This window comes from Panthera uncia, chromosome D1 (genome assembly GCF_023721935.1).
Source record: "Panthera uncia isolate 11264 chromosome D1, Puncia_PCG_1.0, whole genome shotgun sequence".
Classification (NCBI taxonomy): Eukaryota; Metazoa; Chordata; class Mammalia; order Carnivora; family Felidae; genus Panthera; species Panthera uncia.
Window position 1 is genome coordinate 39,722,697 of NC_064808.1, and position 19,950 is coordinate 39,742,646.

At 47.8% G+C, this 19,950-nt stretch overlaps 1 protein-coding gene and 1 long non-coding RNA gene across 3 annotated transcripts in view; one reads left to right on the forward strand and one right to left on the reverse strand.

Annotated features, from left to right (window-relative positions):
• The window catches only part of LOC125913211 (L-lactate dehydrogenase A chain), a 968,541-nt gene that overhangs the window by 575,273 nt on the left and 373,318 nt on the right, over positions 1-19,950 (reverse strand). The window lies entirely within an intron of this gene.
• LOC125913426 (uncharacterized) lies at positions 17,508-19,084 on the forward strand. Of its 2 annotated transcripts, none has more exons than XR_007455017.1 (2): positions 17,508-17,746; positions 17,847-19,084. It is a non-coding gene; the product is annotated as an uncharacterized LOC125913426 (long non-coding RNA). The 2 variants fall into 2 exon arrangements; XR_007455018.1 differs by having other exon boundaries at positions 17,850-19,084.

Here is a 19,950-nt window from a genome sequence, read left to right on the forward strand (position 1 = left end):
CTAAAGAAGTTTGCCTTGGGACCATCTCCTGGGCATGTCCTGTCCACTTGACTCTATTCCCAAAGCCCTAAGCTGACATTTCCCCCAGGAAGATCAGGAAGGGGTGAGGAGAAGGCATCTTGGTTCCAGGGTGGCTATTGGCATGGGGTTTTCTCCATATGATGGAGGGTGAACAGTCTGAGTGAGGCTCTGTGTGCCCTCTGTACTGGGGCCTGAAAGGTATGTGAGTAGGAAGTTGTGCTGTCGCAGCCTCTGCTCTAGATCTGAAGATGGGGTGTCCAGGAACACCTGCCCTGGCCCTGACCCCCCATCAACCTACCCACAGCCCCACTAGTGCCACTACCAATGCCAGCCTCTGCCCTGTGCCAGGCATTTTACATACAACCCCTCAACCCTGTAGGTTGGATATTATTAGCCACATTTTACAGATGAGGAAATGCAAGGACCCACTAGAGGCCAAGCCTGTGCTAAGTCCTGGGGATACAGCAGAGAGCGGTACCTGGCCCATTGTAGTCTAGTGGGAGCTACTAATAGATAGTAAGAGTATTATCTAATGCTTACGTACTACCTGCCATATGACAAGAATTTCCCCTGGTTGACTCAGTCTTCTAATACCACCATATGATTACCCTTCTCATTTTATACACGATGAGACAGAGATTAATGTTTCAATGTCATAGCACAATTAAGATAGAGCTGAGATTTGAACCCCAGAACTTGCTATGCTGTCTAAGAGCCGAGGTAACATCATTCCACTAGCATTCCTCAATGGCTTCTCTGGGGCAATCGAGAAGACACGACAGTCCTTGTACCCCATAGCTCTTGCTCTAATGTGGGAGGCAGGTGTATAAGCATAGTCACCACCCAGGATGAGGAGAGAAACACCTGGGTCAGCACTGGGAAAAGAATCCTGGCTCTGCCTCTGAACTGGCTCTGTGAGGTGACCTTGGGCAAGAAATATACCTCTCTGAATATTTACTGCCTCATCAGAAAGACAGGGATAATAACACCCACCTTTCAGGATTGACTTAGGATTAAGTAGATAATGCACACACATCATCAAACACCATGGAAGGTGGACAGTAAGTGCACAATAAATGGTAGCTGTTATTAATAATATGAAGTAGTGGGTGGGAAGAAGGAGGAAGAGGAAGAGGAAGATTTTGGAACACTGTCTCTCTATGAGTCCTATTCTTGGCCAGAGGCTGGCCTGCTGTGCCCAGCCCTTCTCTCCAGCCCCAAGTCTGTCCAGGCACCTGCTGTGTGTCCTGGCATCTCCAGGCAGGGCCAGGGTGAGGCCAGGAGGGCGGGTAAGGACAGCTCAACCCAGCTCCTCACTGCTGGGGAGCCTGGCGGGGGCTGGAGCAGGACTGCTCATGGTGGTTTGGTGCCTCCCTGGAAGGAGACAGGACATGTGTGAACATAGAGCGAGTGGAGACAGGGCTGGTCAGACCCACCTGCCCCTTAGAACTGAAGCCCCGAGCAGGCTTTGGCTAGTCGGTGGTGGGCAAGGACAGGGTCCATGGCTCTGCTGCCCAGTGCCTCAGTGCAGTGAATATTTCCTGCCACTTGTCACATGTCCAGACCTGCCTCTGTTCTCAGGGAGCTCCTAGCTGCAGAAGACGCAGATGAGTTTGGAAGAGCCCAATCCAGGTGTGATCCAAGTTTCTGCACTGAGAGGGGAGAGCAGGGATGGGGTGGGAATGCTACAGGGAAGGCTGGTGGAGGTGGCTCCTGTGCTCTAGGAAAGGCAGAAGCTTCCTTCCAAGAAGAGGGAACAGCAGGTACAAAGGCCCAGAGGCTTACCTATGGCGGTAGATAAGCACTCCCAATTCCAACACAAGCTTTGTCCAGATCAAATTATTTTGGTAGAAAATGTGACTGTGAAAGCAAGTCTGGGGACCCTGAGCTAGGCTTGGGCTGGGGAAGTTCTTGAGGGAGCAGACCAAGTTTAGGGAGGAGAGGAACACAGGGACCAGAACTCCCCTCCTACTGTCTCTACTCAGCACCAGAGATTTGGGGTCCTACAAGGTACATGACGGAGAACTGTCACTGGGAAGTAGGCAGCTTGTTGGGTGGCTCGTGCCTCAACTATAGAGGGAACCTGAACAGCAGGTGCCAAGGAAGGTAGTTCTTCCTGATACCCCCTAAGCACATACTCAAAGTGCGGAGGTGTCCCATATAGTCTTGTCCAGAGACAGTCTCACAAGTATGGGTTAAGGTCCTGGCCAGCCACACACGGTCAACACAGGGTGATAATGGGGACTATCATATCAGAGGCATCCCTGGTCAGAGCCCCAGGGACTCAGACCCAGAGCAACACCATCACAAGGTGACAGCCGCTCACTGTGGCACACCATCAAGTGGCCCTCACTTGACCCTGAGAGCCCCTACACACGGCGGCGGGACACCTTCCGGCCACCGCCCCTGGCGGCCTCACTCCGGGGGCCCTCACAGGGCCGCGCAGCCGGTGGCGGTGGCGGGCAGACAGCCGCCCGGGCTGGTGGCGCACGTGCGCACGCCGACGGGCCGCACACACCCGCGCACACGCCGGCGCGGGCTAACGAGCCCACAGCCCTTCTCGGCGGGAGGGAGCCAGTTGTCGGGCGGGGCCGCGCGGTCACACAGCATTAGCCCTGCGGCCGCCCCACCAGGTGCGGCCACTGCCCCTAATCCCCGGGCCTGGCCCGCTAAGCCGGGCCTGAGCGACGCCACAGCTGGGGGCGGCCGGCCACGCGCCGCCCATCACCGCAGCCCCAGCCCACCGCCCTCCCGGCCACGCGCTCGGGGGCCCCTCCCCACCCCCCACCGCCCCCACCTCCCCAGCCCTGCGCAGCCTCTCCGGCCCACCTCCGACCAGGCGCTCCCACCTCCATCTATCCCTTAGCACCCTACTGCTCCGCCTCCCAGATCCTCCCTCACCCCCACCCCGTCTGTCCATCAGCCTCCCTCCGGGTCCTCAGGCAGGTAGACTCGCACCCCGGCCCGGTCTCTCCATCGCAGGACCCGCAGCCCAGACCTTCCCCAGAGCCACCCACCTGCCAGCTCCCTGCCCATCGCGGATACCACTGCCCGATCATGGCTTGGGCCCCAACCTCCTCACGCTTCGCTTCGTGCGACCCTGTCATTTACCTGCCCTGCCCCTCTCAGCTGGCCCCTCAGTTCGGCAGCCTCCCCTCCTTGATTTGTAAAGTTCCCAGGCCCTCTCTTCCCACACACAGGTTTCCAGCCTTCACCTGCTCCTGCCGGTCCCAGGCAGAACTCACCTCCCTCCAGAGTAGCCAAACTTCAGTTCTAATTCTGGGACTCTTGCTAGACTCCTGACGGATCCCAGGGTCTTTGGTTGGGGGGTCCTGGGGCCTCTTTTGAACCTCAGTTTTACTCGTCTGAAAAATAAAGAAGTGTGATCTAGATGACCTCCGAGCACTCTTTTGCCTTTTCCTATCCCACAACATTAGCAAGGTCATGTCCTTCTAGTCATCTGTATGCTGAAGACAGATGAGTGTGGGAGGGCACCCGCTGGCCACGTGTCCCCTCTCAACCTCATCCCCTCACTTAGCTCTCAGGGTCTGAGTGGCAGGGTAGCTTTTTAGCCTCTGGGGTGGGGGTGGGTAAAAGAGGACAGGTTGGAATCTGGGTGCTTAGGTCTGGGCCAGAGCTTGGGGCTGGCTGTGGGGCAGTCTCTGCCACCTTGGGATGTCCCCTGGAAGAGTGTGCCTTCTGAGACTAGTCTGCTGGGGGTCCTGGCCTCAGGCACTGCCAGCACTGGTGCTGATGGACAGCCTCAGCAGGTGGGAGCCGGCCAGTCACCCCCGACAGCCCTGCCCACCTGCTCGGGTGACTGGCTGCCTGACCCACTGACCAACTTCCTGCTACTTCCCAGCACCCTGGGCACTGTATGGTCAGGGCTGCAGTGGCCTGCCCCCTTCCCTTCAGCTTTTCCCAACAGCTGCCTGCCTCAGAGCACACAGGCACACAAATATCACACATGTGCAGATTCACATTGCTCACACATACACGTGCACTAATAAGGGCTGCATGAACGCATGCCCACATCAGAGCCTGCTGCAAACTCAGACAAACTGAGCCAAGTTGCTTCTCCCCAGGTGGGGGAACACTGAATTGCCTTCCCTGTGGCAATAGGCCACATAGTAAAGACAAAGGCATTAAGTCTGGGCTGACCTGACACCAGTCCTGGCTTTGTGATACCCTAACTGTGTGGTTTTGTCAACCTCCTGGCACCTCAGGGTCCTCATCTGTTAAATGGAGCAGATAGTAACAAGTATCTGTCTTGTTCGGAGGACCAAATGGAACAATCCACAGAAAGTGCTTAGAATAGTTCCTAGTAAAATGTAAGTCCGCAATACAAGTTAACCAATAATATTATCATCCAGGGGGAGGGGGCTGAGAGGCTCCTGGGAATACCCTAGTTGCTAATGCTCCTTTAATCCGTAACTTCTGGCCATAATTGTTCAAATGGTTGTAAATCATCCTAGTAGTATTTTTATTCCATTTTCTGCATTGTAAGAGGCCGTCTATTAGGAGATGAAACCAGGATATGCTATTCCCACAGCCTCGCCTGGCTCCTGGCTATGATTGCTCATTCTCTGCTATTTAAAAACCCAGAAAGCACATTGTTGGTTTAGTGAACTCTGGGCCGGGCCTGAACAGATCTCTTCAGAATCTGTTCTAGGCACTCTCCCCAGATAAGGATCCCTTAGAGTCTCAGGATCCGTCTCCTTCTTTCTGGAAATAAGAACAGTGTCTGCCCCCTCCAACAACTTGACCCCTCTAATTCCCCAGACCCTCCCCCCACCAAGGGCTACCACAGTACCACCAATCTCACTTCCCATGCTCTCGGGCCCACAGAGTGAGATTTCTGGGAGCCTACGGAGAAGACTCCAGAAGCAGAGCTCTGAGCTCTGGGATAGCCTTCAGTCTGCTCCAGCCAGACCTGATTCTGCCAACATTCTTGGCAACATCTGAGAAATGGGTGAAGAAGCCTGAGGCTCATGGCTCCCCACTGGGGACAAGAGATGAAGAATGAAATTGGGGAGTTCTGCTTCTCTGCCACCCTCAGCCCTGACAGGAAGGCTTCTTTGTTCTGCTTGTTGCCCTAAATGAAACTTAAGAAATTCCATTTTCTGCCCTTAGCATTTCCCACTTGTCACTCCACACGGGCCTCTTCCCTTTCTGACTCCCTTCTCGTAAACCCTCTCTGTGGTTCATTCTCAGGTGTGAGTTCTGAGTTTATTTGAGTATATTCTTTATTATAACTATAATAAAGTGTTGTCATCTCTATCATAAACCTTCCAGTATTAGTTATTTATTGCTACATGACAAATTTCCTAAAACTCAGCAGCTTAAAACAACAAATTTTTATTATCCCCCTGTCTCTGGGGGTCAGGAATCCAAGAGCAGCTTAGCAGTGACTCTGGCTCAGGGTCTCTTATAGGCTGTCATCAAGGTGTTGGCTGGGGCTGCAGTTATCCCGCAGGCGTGACCAGGGGAGAATCCAGGCCCAGCTCACTTATGCGGCTGTTGGCAGGCCTCAGGTCCTCACTGGCTGTTGGCTGGAGACATCAATTCCTTGCCATGTGGGCCTCCCCATTGGGGCAGCCCACAACATGGCAACTGGCTTCTCTCAGAGCGAGTGAGCTCAGGGAGAGGGCACGAGAGAGAGAGAGAGAGAGAGAGAGAGAGAGAATGTACCCCAAACAAAGGTGCATCTTTACAAAACCTAATCTTGGAGGTGACATCCCATTACTTCTGCTGATATTCGCACTCAGAGGGAAGGGATTATATCATACCAGGAGGCAGGGATCATTGGAAGCCATCGTAGGGGCTGCATCCTGCATTTCCCATCTGGTTTCTCCCTGTATTGTGGTGCCCAGCACAATGCCCACAGTAGATATTTGTTGGAAGAATGAAAGCAATTATCAGAAGAAATTCTACAGGGGTCCTATTATTCTATGTTGTTCTCCTTGGATACAACTCTCCCCCTACCCTACCCCCACCCTCCACTTTTCTCCTTCATGGGAATTATTTGCAATTAAAATTTTAAAACTATATTACCTTGGGGCACCTGGGTGGCTCACTAGGTTAAGCATCCTGCTCTTGATTTTGGCTCACGTCATGATCTCACGGTTCATGAGTTTGAGCCCTGCATTGGGCTCTGCACTGGCAGTGTGGAGCCTGCTTGAAATTCTCTCTCCCCCTCTCTGCCCCTCCCCTTCTCATGCTCTCTCTGTCTCTCTCTCAAAATAAATAAACTTTAAAAAACAAAAAATATTACCTTTGAATAACATATATTCTCACGGGAGCCTATCATCCCTCCCACTTTTTGAAAATTGCCTTCCAAAAATGGGGACATACTCGGCCTTTGTCTCATGCAGATAACCTCTATGACTGTCACAAACTCTAAAGTGAGTTGGCTACTTCTCTCTTCATTAAACAGATCAGGAGTGGTTTCAAAAAAACATTCCTTAAGTCACAGTGCTCCTATGACTTGTGTTTACCTCCCACAGCTATTGCTCCTGGAACTTCCCTGTCTTCTCAACTGAACAGGGACCTACTGCAGGGTAGGGACAGTGAGAAAATGCTCCAGCATTCACTGTGTGCCATGGCTGGGCTAAAGACCAGGGAGACGAGGGGGTAACTCATAAAATTCTCCAGCATCTGAATGGAACAGGTGCTCAGGAATGCTTGCTCCTTCTGGGAGATAAAACTGTCAGTAAGTCCACCCAAAAATAATTATCAGGTGCTGTGGGGGCCGAATTTCTAGGAATGGCTCCCAAGATTCTATGTCTAAATAAATGGAACCTGTGAATGTGATAAGACACCACTCCCCTGATTGCATTATGTTACGTGGTACAGTTGACCCTAAAGAGGAGTGATTATCTCAGGGGGGTCTAATCTAATCCCAAGAGTCATTCACGGCAAAGAACTGTCTCACACTGGCGGCAGAAAAGGAAGCCAGAGAGATTTGAAGCATAAGAAGGACTCAAGGCACTGAGTTGATTTACTAGTTTAAAGGTAGGGGATCATATGAGAAGATATGCAGTAGCTTTAAGGTGCTGAGAGACAGCCAGCGAGGAACAGGACCTCAACCCTATAACCACAAGGACTGGACCCTGCCAACAAATTGATGAGTTTTCAAGCAGATTCTTGGCATCTGTCTCATGCCACCCTCCTACTGACAGCTTGATTTTGGTCTTATGAGACCTTGGGATTAGAACCCAGCCAAGCCTACCCAGACTTCGGATCTACCAAACTGTGAATGAATTTTAACATGTACAATTCAATGTATTTGTTGTTATTTTGTTGTTGTTGTTGTTGTTGTTATGTTCACAAGGTTGTGTAGTCATTATTACTGTATAATTCCAGGACATTTTCATCAACCACCTCCCCTCCCCAGAGACAAAATTTATATTCAGTAAGTAGTCACTCCCCATTCCCCACTTCCTCCTGTCCCTGGCAATCATTAACCCACTTTTTGTATGTGTGGGTTTGCCTTTTCTGGACATTTCATATAGATGACGTCATAAAATTTGTGACTTTTTGTGTCTGGCTTTTCTTGCTTAGCATATTTTCAAGCTTCATCCGAATTGTAGTATATATCCATACTTCATACCTTTTTATGGCTGAGTAATATCCCATTCTACGGATATGACACATTATATTCATACACCCATCAATTGATGGACAGGTGAGTTGTTGCTACTTTCTTGGCTATGATGAATACAGTTGCCCAATAGAGTTGCTATGACTATTTGTGAGCAGGTTTTTGTGTGCACATATGTTTTAAATTCTCTTGGGTAAATACCTAGGATTAGAATTTCTGGGTTACATAGTAACTCTATATTTAACTTTTTGAGGAATGGTCGACCAGAGTGTTGCCCAAAGTGAACGTACCCATTTACATTTCCCTCAGCAATGTATGACAGTTCCAATTTCTCCACATCCATGCCAACAATGGTTATATCTGTATTTTTAATTTTTTAAATTAAAATCATTGCAGAGTGTGTCTCATTGTGGATTTAATTTGCATTTCTGTAATGGCGGTTGATGAGGAGTGGGTATTATCTTCAGTCACTAAGTTTGGGGTAATTTGTTATACAGCAGTAGAAAATGAATTCAGGTGCTTTCTCACACTCCTGTGACAAAAATGGAAATGGGGCAAAAGTTGGTGACAAAATAAGCCGTTTGAGTTGAGTTGCCAAAGAAGTCTCTAAATGCCATTCTCATAAGGCGGGCCTTGACTGCCATGGGTGGGAGGACAGACATCTAAAGTTAAGGGGTCAGAGTAAATCAAGAACCAGGATTGTTACCCAGTTATTAAGGCAAGAACAGAGTAGCAGGCATGAAGTGAAACCAAAGAATATCAGGCATATGTTGCTTCCAGTTTTTGCCCAGTTTGATTGGATCAGCCATAAATTGGGCACTTCAATATGTGCAACATGTTAGTTTTACCACAGTGGCAGGACATCCAGATGGATGGGGACCCCATCACTGTCTAAATGGATCTCTGGGCCAGTACTGGGATGCATTTCAATATATAGCCAGAGAGCTTTAGGGACATTCCTCTCCTCTTTACCACCTCAACTCATTCATTCATTCATGAGTGGGACACATTCTGTTTCCAGGCACTTGGGAGATGGTAGTGAACAAAATACAGATCTCATGGGGCTTACCTTTTAGCTGGGAGAGATGGTCAACAAACATAAAGATAATAAGAATATTGGTGTTACACATAAAACAATGAAAAAGTAGGGACACCTGGGTGGCTCAGTTGGTTAGGCAACCGACTTGAGCTCAGGTCATGATCTCACAGTTGGTGGGTTCAGGCCCCATGTCAGGCTCTGTGCTGACAGCTCAGAGCCTGGAGCCTGTTTCGGATTCTGTGTCTCCCCCTCTCTCTGTTCCCTCCCCTGATCACACTCTGTGCCTCTCTGTCTCTCAATGATAAATAAACGTTAAAAAAAATTTTTTTTAAATGAAAAAGTAGATTTGAGCAAGAGTGGTCAGGATTTTGGAGGAGAGAAACTTCAGTTGCATTTAGATGGTGAGGGCAAACCTTGCTGAAAAGATGAGAGCTGAGCAAAGACTTGAAGGAGGTGAGGGATGAGGAAGGTAGGTATCTGGAGGGAGAATATTCCAAACAAAGGGAACAATTACAGCAAAAGTTCTAAGACAGAAACACATCAATCTGGTTTGAGAAAGAGCAAGGAGGTCAGTGTACGTGGAGCAGAGCAAGGAAAGAGTAGTGGGAGATGAGGGCCAAGGGTTGAGGGAACAAGATCACGTAGAACCTTATGGGTATTGCCAGGGCTTTGGCTTTTAGTCTGAGTGAAATGGGAGCCTTGAAGAGTTTTGAGCAGAAGAGACCTAACTTGCATTTTTAAAAGGATTCCCCTAGTGGCTGTGCTGAGGACGGATGGGCTAGGGAGATGGGATGGGGCAAGGGTAGAAGCAAGGGGACTTGTACAAAGGCTTTGGCAGGAATCCGGGTGGAAGACAACTGTGGTTGGGTTCACAGTGCTAACAGTGGAGGAACTAAGTAGTAGTCAGCTTTTTGATATAGTATTTGAAAGTAGAGCCAATAGTATCTCATGACAGATTGGATGTGGGAGTGGAGAGGAAAGACAAAGAGAAGATTCAGAGACAGTGTCAAGGTTTTGCCCTAAACTATGTGAATGATGGAGTTGCCATACGCTGAGATGGGAAAGGCTGTATGTAAAGCAAGTTTGTGGGAGGAGATCATGAGTTAAGTTTTGGATAAGTTATGTTTGAGAGCTCAGTTGGATATCCAAGTGATGAGATCAAGCAGACTGATAGATGTAAGAGTTTGGAGTTTGTTTGTGAGATCTTGGCTGAAGATAGAAAGTTGATAGTCATCTGCATATAAATGGTATTTAAAGCAAGACTGAAATGCAAACATTGATGTCTCTGACATATAGGATTGTTTGTCCTTCCCTCTGAGCAGACTCATTTTCCTCGTGCACATGAAACATTTCCACCCTGTTTCTGAAGGATGAGTCTCATCCTGCTATGTCCCCATGAAGACTAAGAGGTAGCATTGACTTTGCTGACTTAAAATCTCAAGCTCATGGGATTTATCACCCTACTCTGATCTTGACATCAGACGCCACTGCATTATTCGCCAGCCCCTTCTCCCAGGTGGCATCTCTGAAAAGCAGGGCAGAATTTCTATACTGCTCTTATCTCTAGGTCATACCAGTAGATGCCATACCAGTTTTATCTGGTTATCGTTCTCCCTCTTCCTCCATTTTCAGTTTGTTGGTAGATTGGTGTCAGATCTGGAAGCTCTTGGTAGGGACTTCAAGACATTATATGCATGGGGAGTATTGGATGGTGTTTTTAAGTCAGAAAGTAATAGAGTTTTTAAGGTCAGTCTTGTAGATTATGCTCTCAGGGGCGAGAGGCAAGGACAGCTGCTGAAGACACCATTTCCACTATAGCCCCTCAACACAGGGATTTGGCTGTGTCCTAGAGTGAAGTGTTCCCTACTTTTGTCAGCTAACTGTTCTCTGCCCATCCCATCTCTGGACACACAACACAACAGTCAGAGCGGGTGTGGCACGTGAAAGAGATGGAATTAGGGGGTCAGGGCATGATAAAGAAGCTCATGTCTGAGCTCCATGGCCTGCATGACTCTGGTGTCCCCTCCTCTGGATTCTCACTTCCTTCTTCCCTCAGGCCGGGTTCTCCCTGTCTCCTCTTCCCTCTCCCCAGGCAGAGAGGGGGCCAATTCAGGGCCCTATGACTCAGGCACAGGGTGGGGGAGGATGTTTTGGATGCCGCTCTGCTGACGCTGGTGCCCTCTGTTCTTACATCCTCCTTAATTTACTGCCTGAGGAGGGGGCCAGGGCTCTGGAGAGAGGATTAGATGGTCCACACTGATCTGAGGCAACAGCTGCTGGGCTGGCGGCCGAGGAGCGAGGAGTGAACAGGAGGTGGGGGAGGCTCATGCCTCCACCAGGGCCGGAAGGGAACTAGGCAAGCATCTGGATGTGGCCCCTAGGTGAAGTTTGCTCTGGGGGAAGCCACCCTTGGTCTGAGCGGTAGGGCTGCAAGGCTTGGTCAACAAATGAAGTCAAATACAGGAGTCACACAGGAAAGCCTGGAGGCCATCTGGTCAACCATCTTGCCAGCTTCCTAGAGAAAACTAGAAAGTGTTTTGTTTAGCTTTCTGTAACCTAGGGAGGGGAAGACCAGCTCTGGGGCCTGGGGCCTAAAGGACCATCTTGTCAAGCCCTAAGGAGCCACACAGTTGTGCAAGAGGCTCCCTAAAGTTGAGGCTGCCCCACATCAGTTGGAGCAACCCCTTACATCATTATAGCACTCTCTTTTCTCACTCATGCATTCACTTCCTCCTTCTAAAGCAGAGGAAAACCAAATAGTCACATCCCCATTTGGCAGATGGGGAAACTGAGACCCACAGAAGGCCAGTGCCTTGTCCCAGATAACACTTGGGGTCAGTGGTGTGACCAGTGCTTATAACTAAATCACTCTGGCTCTTGAATACCAGGGCACACATGTTAACATTTAGCACTGGAGGTCAGCTTCTCTCCTTCCTTCTAGTTCATAATTCCAGGTGATAGACTTGGCTAATGGAAAATAGCCCAGGCATAGGAGCCATAAACCCAGACTCTCTGAATTAATTGATGTCTCCTTTTGGGGACCTGGTTTTCCCCTCTGTATAATGGACAAGATCTTGAATAGCACTCTGACTATCCCTAAAAGCCTGACAGTATCATCTTAGTGAAAGGACAGGAAAGGCCTTCAGGATCATAAAAAAAAAAAGTTGGAGTGAACATGTGAGCTCTGGATTCGAAATATCTGGGATTAAATATAATCTCTATCACTTACCATTATTTCTAGTAAGTTTCCTCCCCTCTCTGAATTCAGTTACCTCATCTTCTGTAGATAAGAGACAATAACACCTACCAAAAAGAGCTATTAATGAGGATTCAAAGAGACAATGCATTCTAAAAGCCAAGCATTGTTCTTGGTGCATAGTAAAAGCTAAATAAATTATAGAAAGAGCAATGGTAGTAGTAGCTGTTGGGTATTACTTTTTCCTTGCTGATACATGTAGCCACTGAGATTAGGCCAAGAGATCCTGTTCTAGTGGATTGTTTAGGGCAGTGGTTCTCACCCCTGACCAGTCAGTCAGGATACCTGCATTGGGGACTGATGCTTAACAAGGTTCCTAGGTGACCTTTAGGATCACCCGAGGTTGGTAATCACTATCTTAGGGGACCTGCTTTCATGGCCGGATAATTGACATATCAGTTGTTTGTAGGTAAACAGGTGCTCAGCCATTTAATAGTTTAAACACTCCCCTCTTGGCACTTTCACTACTAATTAACTCCTAACTAGCCCTTCCTTCTCTGGGTCATGAGCAGGAATTCCCCACTGGGGGTTCCCAATTAATGAGGTTTAGCCAGTGTGGGGGCCTCTGGGAAGCAGGCAGGACTAATTATGCTCTACCCCCCACCCCTGAGCCCCCTGGCCAAATCCTCTCCCTGTCCTTCATCAATCTTGTCCTAGCCTCCAGCTGGCTTGCATTAGCTCTGGTTTTCCAGCCCCCATGGCTGCGACTGTAGCTGAGAGGTTGAGCCAGTCCAGGCTGGATGGATCTGTCACCCGATCCTGGGTCTGTGCCGCAGCCAGTCCTGGAATCTGGGGCAATGTGATCCTGCCCTGCGGGAGCTCCTAGCCAGGCCAGGGACACCATGGCGGGGCTCAGAAAATCCCAGCTATCCAGGGACCTCTGCTTAAGCCCCTAAGGATCACAACCACTGATTCTCAGATCACCTCCTGTCTCGGCCCCTCACCTTAAAGAACAGGAAATGGGTCCAGAGAGGCGAGGCATCTGCCCTGGGTCACACAGCCTTTTCGCTACAAAACCTGCACTAGAGCTCTGATCTTTCTACTCCTAGCCCAGGCTCTTTCCCCAACTCCTTCTGGAGAAGTTCCATAGACTAGAGAAGTTCTACAGACTAGTCTGGGTGATAGGCCTGATATGAGGGGTCCTACCTAATCCCAGACTCCCAAGGCAGAGGATATCAGGAGAAGGAAGTTTTTGAACTAAAGCACATGAGCCTTTTAACCCAGATAAAATAAGACAAATTTTAGGTCATTTGAAGTTAGAAATTTGAGGAGTAGCAGGAGTGATAGTTAGGGAATAATTGAAATAAGGGCAATAAATAAGTTTTAAACATTTATTTATTTACTTATTTATTTATTTAGAGAGAGGGATACAGAGCAATCAAGAGAGGAGCAGAGACAGGGGGAGGCAGAAACCCAAGCAGGCTCCACGTTGTTAATGCAGAGCCTGATGCAGGACTGGAACTCATGAACCGTGAGATCATGACCTGAGCCAAAATCAAGAGTCAGATGCTTAACTGACTGAGACACCCAGGCACCCCTTAAAATATCTTTTACGACATAGCACCACTTCTTAACACAACTGAGGACAGATGGTTGGACTTGACACACAGGGACATTCACCTCTGGAATTTGCTTATTATAATGTCCACCTAAAGGTATTGCTACACTCAAAGATATGGAAATTCAGAGTATGAAACAGAAAAATTTGTAGAGGAAAGCTTGCATTGTTATCTTCAGTGTTTGAGGGAAAGGTCAAGATGATTCATCAAGGATAGATCTTTCTCATATTATCCCGTTTTTTAAATACCTGGGTTTTACATATCTCACTCAGACCTGCTTCTCCTGTACTTCTTAAATGGTTTGAACCAAATATTTAGGACAATAAGTGGTTCTGTTAAGGGTCTGATGGTGAAGACAGCAGAGGTTACATGACTATCTGCTGTTGGCCTTCAAAGTGTCAGGATGTCAGGCAGCTTTTGTCTAGAGAAGGTCAAATGGCCACCTTCTCACAGAGACAGACTGGAACTCAGAGTCTGGAGCTGAGGAAAAATGTGCCAGCCCTTTAGTAAGAGTTGACATATGCTGAAAAGGGCCTTGCACACCACTGCTTTATAGAGTATTTTTATTCCTATTGAACACAGAGGAAACTGAGGCTAAGAGCAGCCAGGTGGCACACCTAAGGTTAGTAACTTACATAGTGGCAGAGCGAGGATTTGAACCCAAACTTGAGAGATCAGAAGCCAGTACATTTTTTCTCCAATGCCTTTTGGGTATAAGTGTGGAATACTACATCCTTCGTTTTGGGTGAGGTAAACTGCTTCACATTTCTTGCTCCTGAATTTATTTCCTTGTTGCTCTCCCTCAGAGTTCATAAAATTGTTCAGGAAGGTTGCAGTCAGCATGTGTAACCTGTGGTGTCTGCACCACAAGCCCCCTGGACCACCTCTGCTTTCAGCCACAGCCGGAGCGGACGGTCCTAGGTGAGGTCACACTCATTCTCAAGGTCCTGCCTCAAGCAGAGCCAGTCTCTCTGAACTCTCATTCAGGGTCCCCCACCCCCACCCCCACCCCTTCCGTGCCCAGGGAGCTTGATCAGAGCTTGCAAGGGCTGCCCGGAAGTACAGAGGAGTCAATTTCCCCAGAAACAATTTTCAAACGGTGAGGGAGGGGGACAATGAGGAAAGGCTCCAGCTATCATCCGTGAGGTGGGTATTTCTGGGAGGCGCCCGTACACTCCTCAGAGGTTCCAGCAAAACCGAGCCCCCTGTGGCCGTAGACCTCAAGGAAACATGCACTCATCTTGGCTTTTCCCCTGGGTCACTCTTTCCTGCCCCACACGTCTGCCTCCTGGAGTCACCTTCTGAGTAGACCACAGTTGACCTTAAATTCTTGCCTGAGCCTCTGCCTTCAGGGTGACCCAAAGCAAGACAGTGTGCCTGTGCCTGGAATTGCTGTGTGAATTGCAAGTAGCACCTCCAGTGTGTGTGTGTGTGTGTGTGTGTGTGCACACGCGTGTGCGTGTGTGTGGTGGGGTGGGTGGAATAGGGTGGCAGAGTAGTAAACAGGGACGCAGGGACACAGCAGCCAGGACCTCCTTTCCTTCCCTGGAGATTCTCTCCATATAAAATTCCTGGAGCTCCTGAAGTCTCTGCCCAAAAGAGAGGCATCACATGACTTACAGGACCCTGCAGAGACATGTGATCTCTTGATCACATGGGTGGGGTCAACACTCAACGGGGTGTTTCTGGATGGGGCTGTCCCTGTCTCTAGGTAGGGCTACCCCTCAGCCCTTGGCGATGGCTTTCCCACGCTGTCACCAGTGGGGCTGTCTCAGGTAGGTCACTACCTGACCGGGATTTCAGTGCAGCCAGTTTCATGAGTCACAGAGTGCGGGGCTTACATGGGTGGCATGTGGGGGCTGTTTTACCTGGTAATATCTTTGCAGCTGATATGCAGCCACATCCTAAGCCTCTGTATAAAAACAAAGGGGGAGAACTTAACCAGCTGGAAAAATCAATTTAAATGCTTACAGGGAAACAGTAAGGCCTGACACTGCCGCCTCATTTTCACGAGGTGAGTCACTAAAACGGTTGACCTCATGGCTAATCTATGAGCAAAGGCGCGCTGGCAGTTACTGTTGGCACGAGAAGGGCCTGTGACCAGTTTCCTGGAGCCCTGGCGCCAGTCGGAGGCCAGAGTAGCCGTCTGCCATTAGGAAGTCAGCCTACTTCTCCAAGGAGCAAGCTCCCAGCTCAGAGGCGCGGGTCTAGCGGAGACTCCTTGATTGGCCAGTTTCATGGGCTAATCCCCTTTTCACGGTTACTGATTGGCCTGTTCCACTACCCACGCCTCACAATATGCAGCTCTCATTGGCCAAGTTCACTGTGCCCTCCAAAGATCTTGCTCTCTAATTGGTAAATCCTGCCAGCCAGTCCTCAGAAGAGTCTGCTCTCGCAGGCCTCCCTTAAATATGCCTGCTTTGTGACTCTGCCACCTAGGGTGAGGAACAAAGGCTTGGGGTTGGGTGAGATCTAGATTTGACTCTCAGCCCAGTCCCTTACTAGCTTTATAACTGTGGTCAAGGTATTTAACTTCTGCATGCCCCAATATTAATAATTGAGAGCACTAGAGTTAGATGGCTTCTTGTTTGCTAGCTGTGTGATTTCGAACGGATTACTTAACTTCTCTGAGCCTCACTTTCCTCAACTCTGAAACAGGCATGGTAGTAGTACATACCCCCAAAGACTTGTTGAGAGGATTAAATGAGATAATGAATGTAAAATATGTGGCACGTATGTTCTCAATAAATATTAGCTATTTCTGTTGTGTGTTGGGGGGGGGGGGGAGTGGGAGGGGGGGAGGAATTTGCAGAACAGTAAAGACCCAGCCTTGTCTTCCGGTGGCTAAGGATTTAGTCCAAAGATCAGCCAGTGTGCAGGCCTAGGTAATGGTCGGTGATATTATGCATGCAGTTCTTATCTTCCTGGGTGTGGGCAACCCCAGTGTCTGGTCCTCCCTGGGCCTGTTCCTCAAGAGATGTAGGCAGAGATTTCAGGTGTGAGTTAGAGAGACCCAGGAGGGGCAGGAGAATGAAGAATGTTGCATTAAGACCAGTGACTCTGAGAGACCTGTGTGAGTCAGTGGTGGCCAAAGTATCGATTGTGGCTCTTAACTATGCTAAAGCATTTAAAAATGAGCATAAAAGCATTAGGAAATAAAGACATGCATAGTATAGGATTCAAATATTGGATAAAGGATCTGGATTCAAGCACACTACTACAATATCATGAAGCGCAACAATTATGACAGAAGAAGTAAGATCTAAGGTGTGTTATAGTGCATTTTTGTGCAATTGCATTACTACAATTCTCTGGGGTTGCCCGATAACACTCATCAGGCATTCTTCTAGTCTTTACTGGGTTAAAAAGTTATAAGAGCAAGATACATTGTACTCATAAAAATTAAAACATCCATGAGTTAGGGGCACCTGGATGGCTTGGTTAGTAGGTTAAGGGTCCAATTCTTGATACTGGCTCAGGTCATGATCTCATGGTTTCATGAGCTCTAGCCCCATGTTGGGCTCTGCACTGACTCTGCGGAGCCTGCTTGGGATTCTCTCTCTCTCTCTCTCTCTCTCTCTCTCTGTCTCTCTCTCTGTCCCTCCCCAGCTTGCAGTCTCTCTGTCTCTCTCAAAGTAAATAAACTTAAAGAAATTATTTTTTAAAAATCTGTGAGTTAAAGAGCACCAGAAATTGCTGTATTGGTCAAATTCAGCTTTTGGAATTCATACTCTGTCAAAGAATATTTCACCTGCATTTATTACTCTAATTTTAGGATTAAGCTATACTATGCCTGGATTGCTTTCATATGCAAAGATTATGTATATACGTATATATGTATATATATACACACACATATATACACGTGTATATATATATATATATATATATATACATATATATATCTGGTCAGTATGTTGGAAAGCCCTATGAAAACTGGTCATTGCCTGCCATTTACCAGAAGAATCTGGAAGTTTGTGTCAACACTGGCAAGGAAAAACAGCTGTCAGTGCTTGCTACCTTTGAGACTTAGCTGCTTGTTAGCTGAAAGTATATAGAAATCTTTGTGAGAATCATGTGTGTCAGGGATCAAAAAAATGTTTTATACCTGCTGATGTATTTTTCTAAGTGGTTTGGGTTTGTGCCTTACAGCATTTTTGCCATCAACCTTTGGGCTGTGGAGCTGGAGTGGAAAAGGAGGAGGAGATGATGTAACAGAAGCCAGATCAGACAGGAAAGGGAAACAAGAGTTGCTAGGAACCCATGAGGTAAGATCAGCGTGCTGCCTCAGCCCAGGGATACAGGGGGGTATACATACCCCCTGTACCATAAGAAGAAAGATACTCCAAAGGAAACACTCACCCCCAGCAGGTTTAAGAAAATGCTGTAAGCCGTCAAGCTATTGTTGCATGTTCTCCCAGCCCCACCTTCATGCTGCAAGATGTGTCCAGACTGGTAGCTTGAAGCAGTCTTTGCGTGTTACGCAAGAGATCCAGAAGCATCTGCACCACTGCGGTAAACAGAGAAAGTGGCTGAGAATTGAGAATTGGCAGGCCTGCCCAAAGGTCGCTCTGCACTGGAGGTACAGGGACCCCGCCCCGTTGTATGGAGGTGTGACGAGAGGCTGCACGTTGGCAGCTCAAAGCTGAGGGTCCAGGTGGTAGTTGTACCAAGTCTCTGGGGGCAGTGGCTGGAGCAAGAGCCCAGCAGCAGGGTGACAGGGCCAGAACACTGCAAGATATCCAGCCACAGATCCCTCAACAAGGATGTGGAAGGACAGAGACTCCTGTCCAAAGGCGTTGAGCTCCCTTTTCCCACGGAGGAGCAAAAGCCATATGGCTCAGACCAGAGGTCCCTCTCCAATTCTGTGCCCCTGTAGCACTCAGGAAGCAGAGAGGGAGGGGTGCACAGAGAGCCCCTGGAAGGGCTGAGAAGCTATTGCAGAGTGAGCTTACTCACAGAGAATGAGAGGCGATTTTAACCAGAAAAGCTGGAGTATAATTTCCCCCCACCTTCGTTTCATTTGGAGACTTTGAAACAAGATAAAAAACATATTCAGGGAACAATAAAGAAAAACCTTATTTCCTTGCACATCTGAATTGTAATGCATAAATTGTAATCCAGTTACAAAAGTATACAGTGGCCAGTGGCATTGTCCTAAAAGGCTGTGTGAAACCAACTGCTTTAAATCACATTTCCTGCGTTGTAAAACTCTCTTGGTTGAAAGAATAATCGTTTAAACATTTTTGTGTCATCTGCTCCAGAGCGTATGATGGTTCTCTGATCTGCAGATTCTTTACGGGAAAGGATTATAGTTCACCATTTTTCATCCTGTAATTGATACACTAACTGCCTATCGAGACCCAAGATTTCAGAGGCAAAATACAGCTACTGGCTTTGTCTGTATGTCTTACTCAAAAAAAAAAAAAAAAAAAAAAAAAAAAAAAAAAAAAAAAAAAAAAATTAAATAAAAACTAAAAACGGGTGAAAACTCCAGTGTGGCAGACACACTAAAAGTGTAAAAGCAATTCTCAAGTGACCTTTCAGAAGCATTATCAATGCTGCTTTATGTAAAATCATTAAATGCCAAACTGGCCAAAAATTAAGACTGCATTTGCTGGGATGCTTACTGTGACGTATCACATCTTAAGTGCCTGCTTTTCTGTAGTGTGCGCTTCAGTTTGAGCAATTTCTATCACTTTTGACCTCAGCAAAAATGAATTTAAGCCCCTTTAAGTAACTAGGGGAGGCAGAGCCTTTTCTAACTGTAGCATGGCTTATCAATGAGACTCAAATAGCTGGACCCCCACCCAGGCATTATAGACTCGGCATACCTTTTGTAATTTCTTCATAACAACAGAAATTTTTTTAAATGTTTATTAATTTATTTTGAGAGAGAGAGCGAGAGAGCAGGGGAGGGGCAGAGAGAGAGGGAGAGAGAGAAAATCCCAAGCAGGGATCCCAAGCACTGAGAGTGCAGAGCCCAGTGCGGGGCTTGAATTTAGAAACCATGAGATCATGACCTAAGCTGAAGCCGAGAGTCGGACACTTAACTGACTGAGTCACCCAGGTGCCCCTAATATTTTTTTTGTTATATTGTCAAGAATTGTTTAACATATTCAGGGTTTTTTTTTAATGTTTATTTTATTTTTGAGAGAGAGAGAGAGAGACAGAGTGTGAGCAGGAGAGGAGTGGAGAGAGAGGGAAACATGGAATCCAAAGCAGGCTCCAGTCTCTGAGCTGTCAGCACAGAGCCCGACGCAGGGTTCAAACCCACGAATTGTGAGATCATGACCCAAGCCGAAGTTGGACGCTTAACTGACTGAGCCACCCAGGCGCTCCAGCATCTTCAGGTTTTTTTCAATGAGGTTTACTTTTGCTTTAACCAATAAAACAATAAAATTATTGATTATTGATCATTATTAAAATTATTGATTATGTGCCTAAAAATTACAATAAGCCTTTTTTTTTT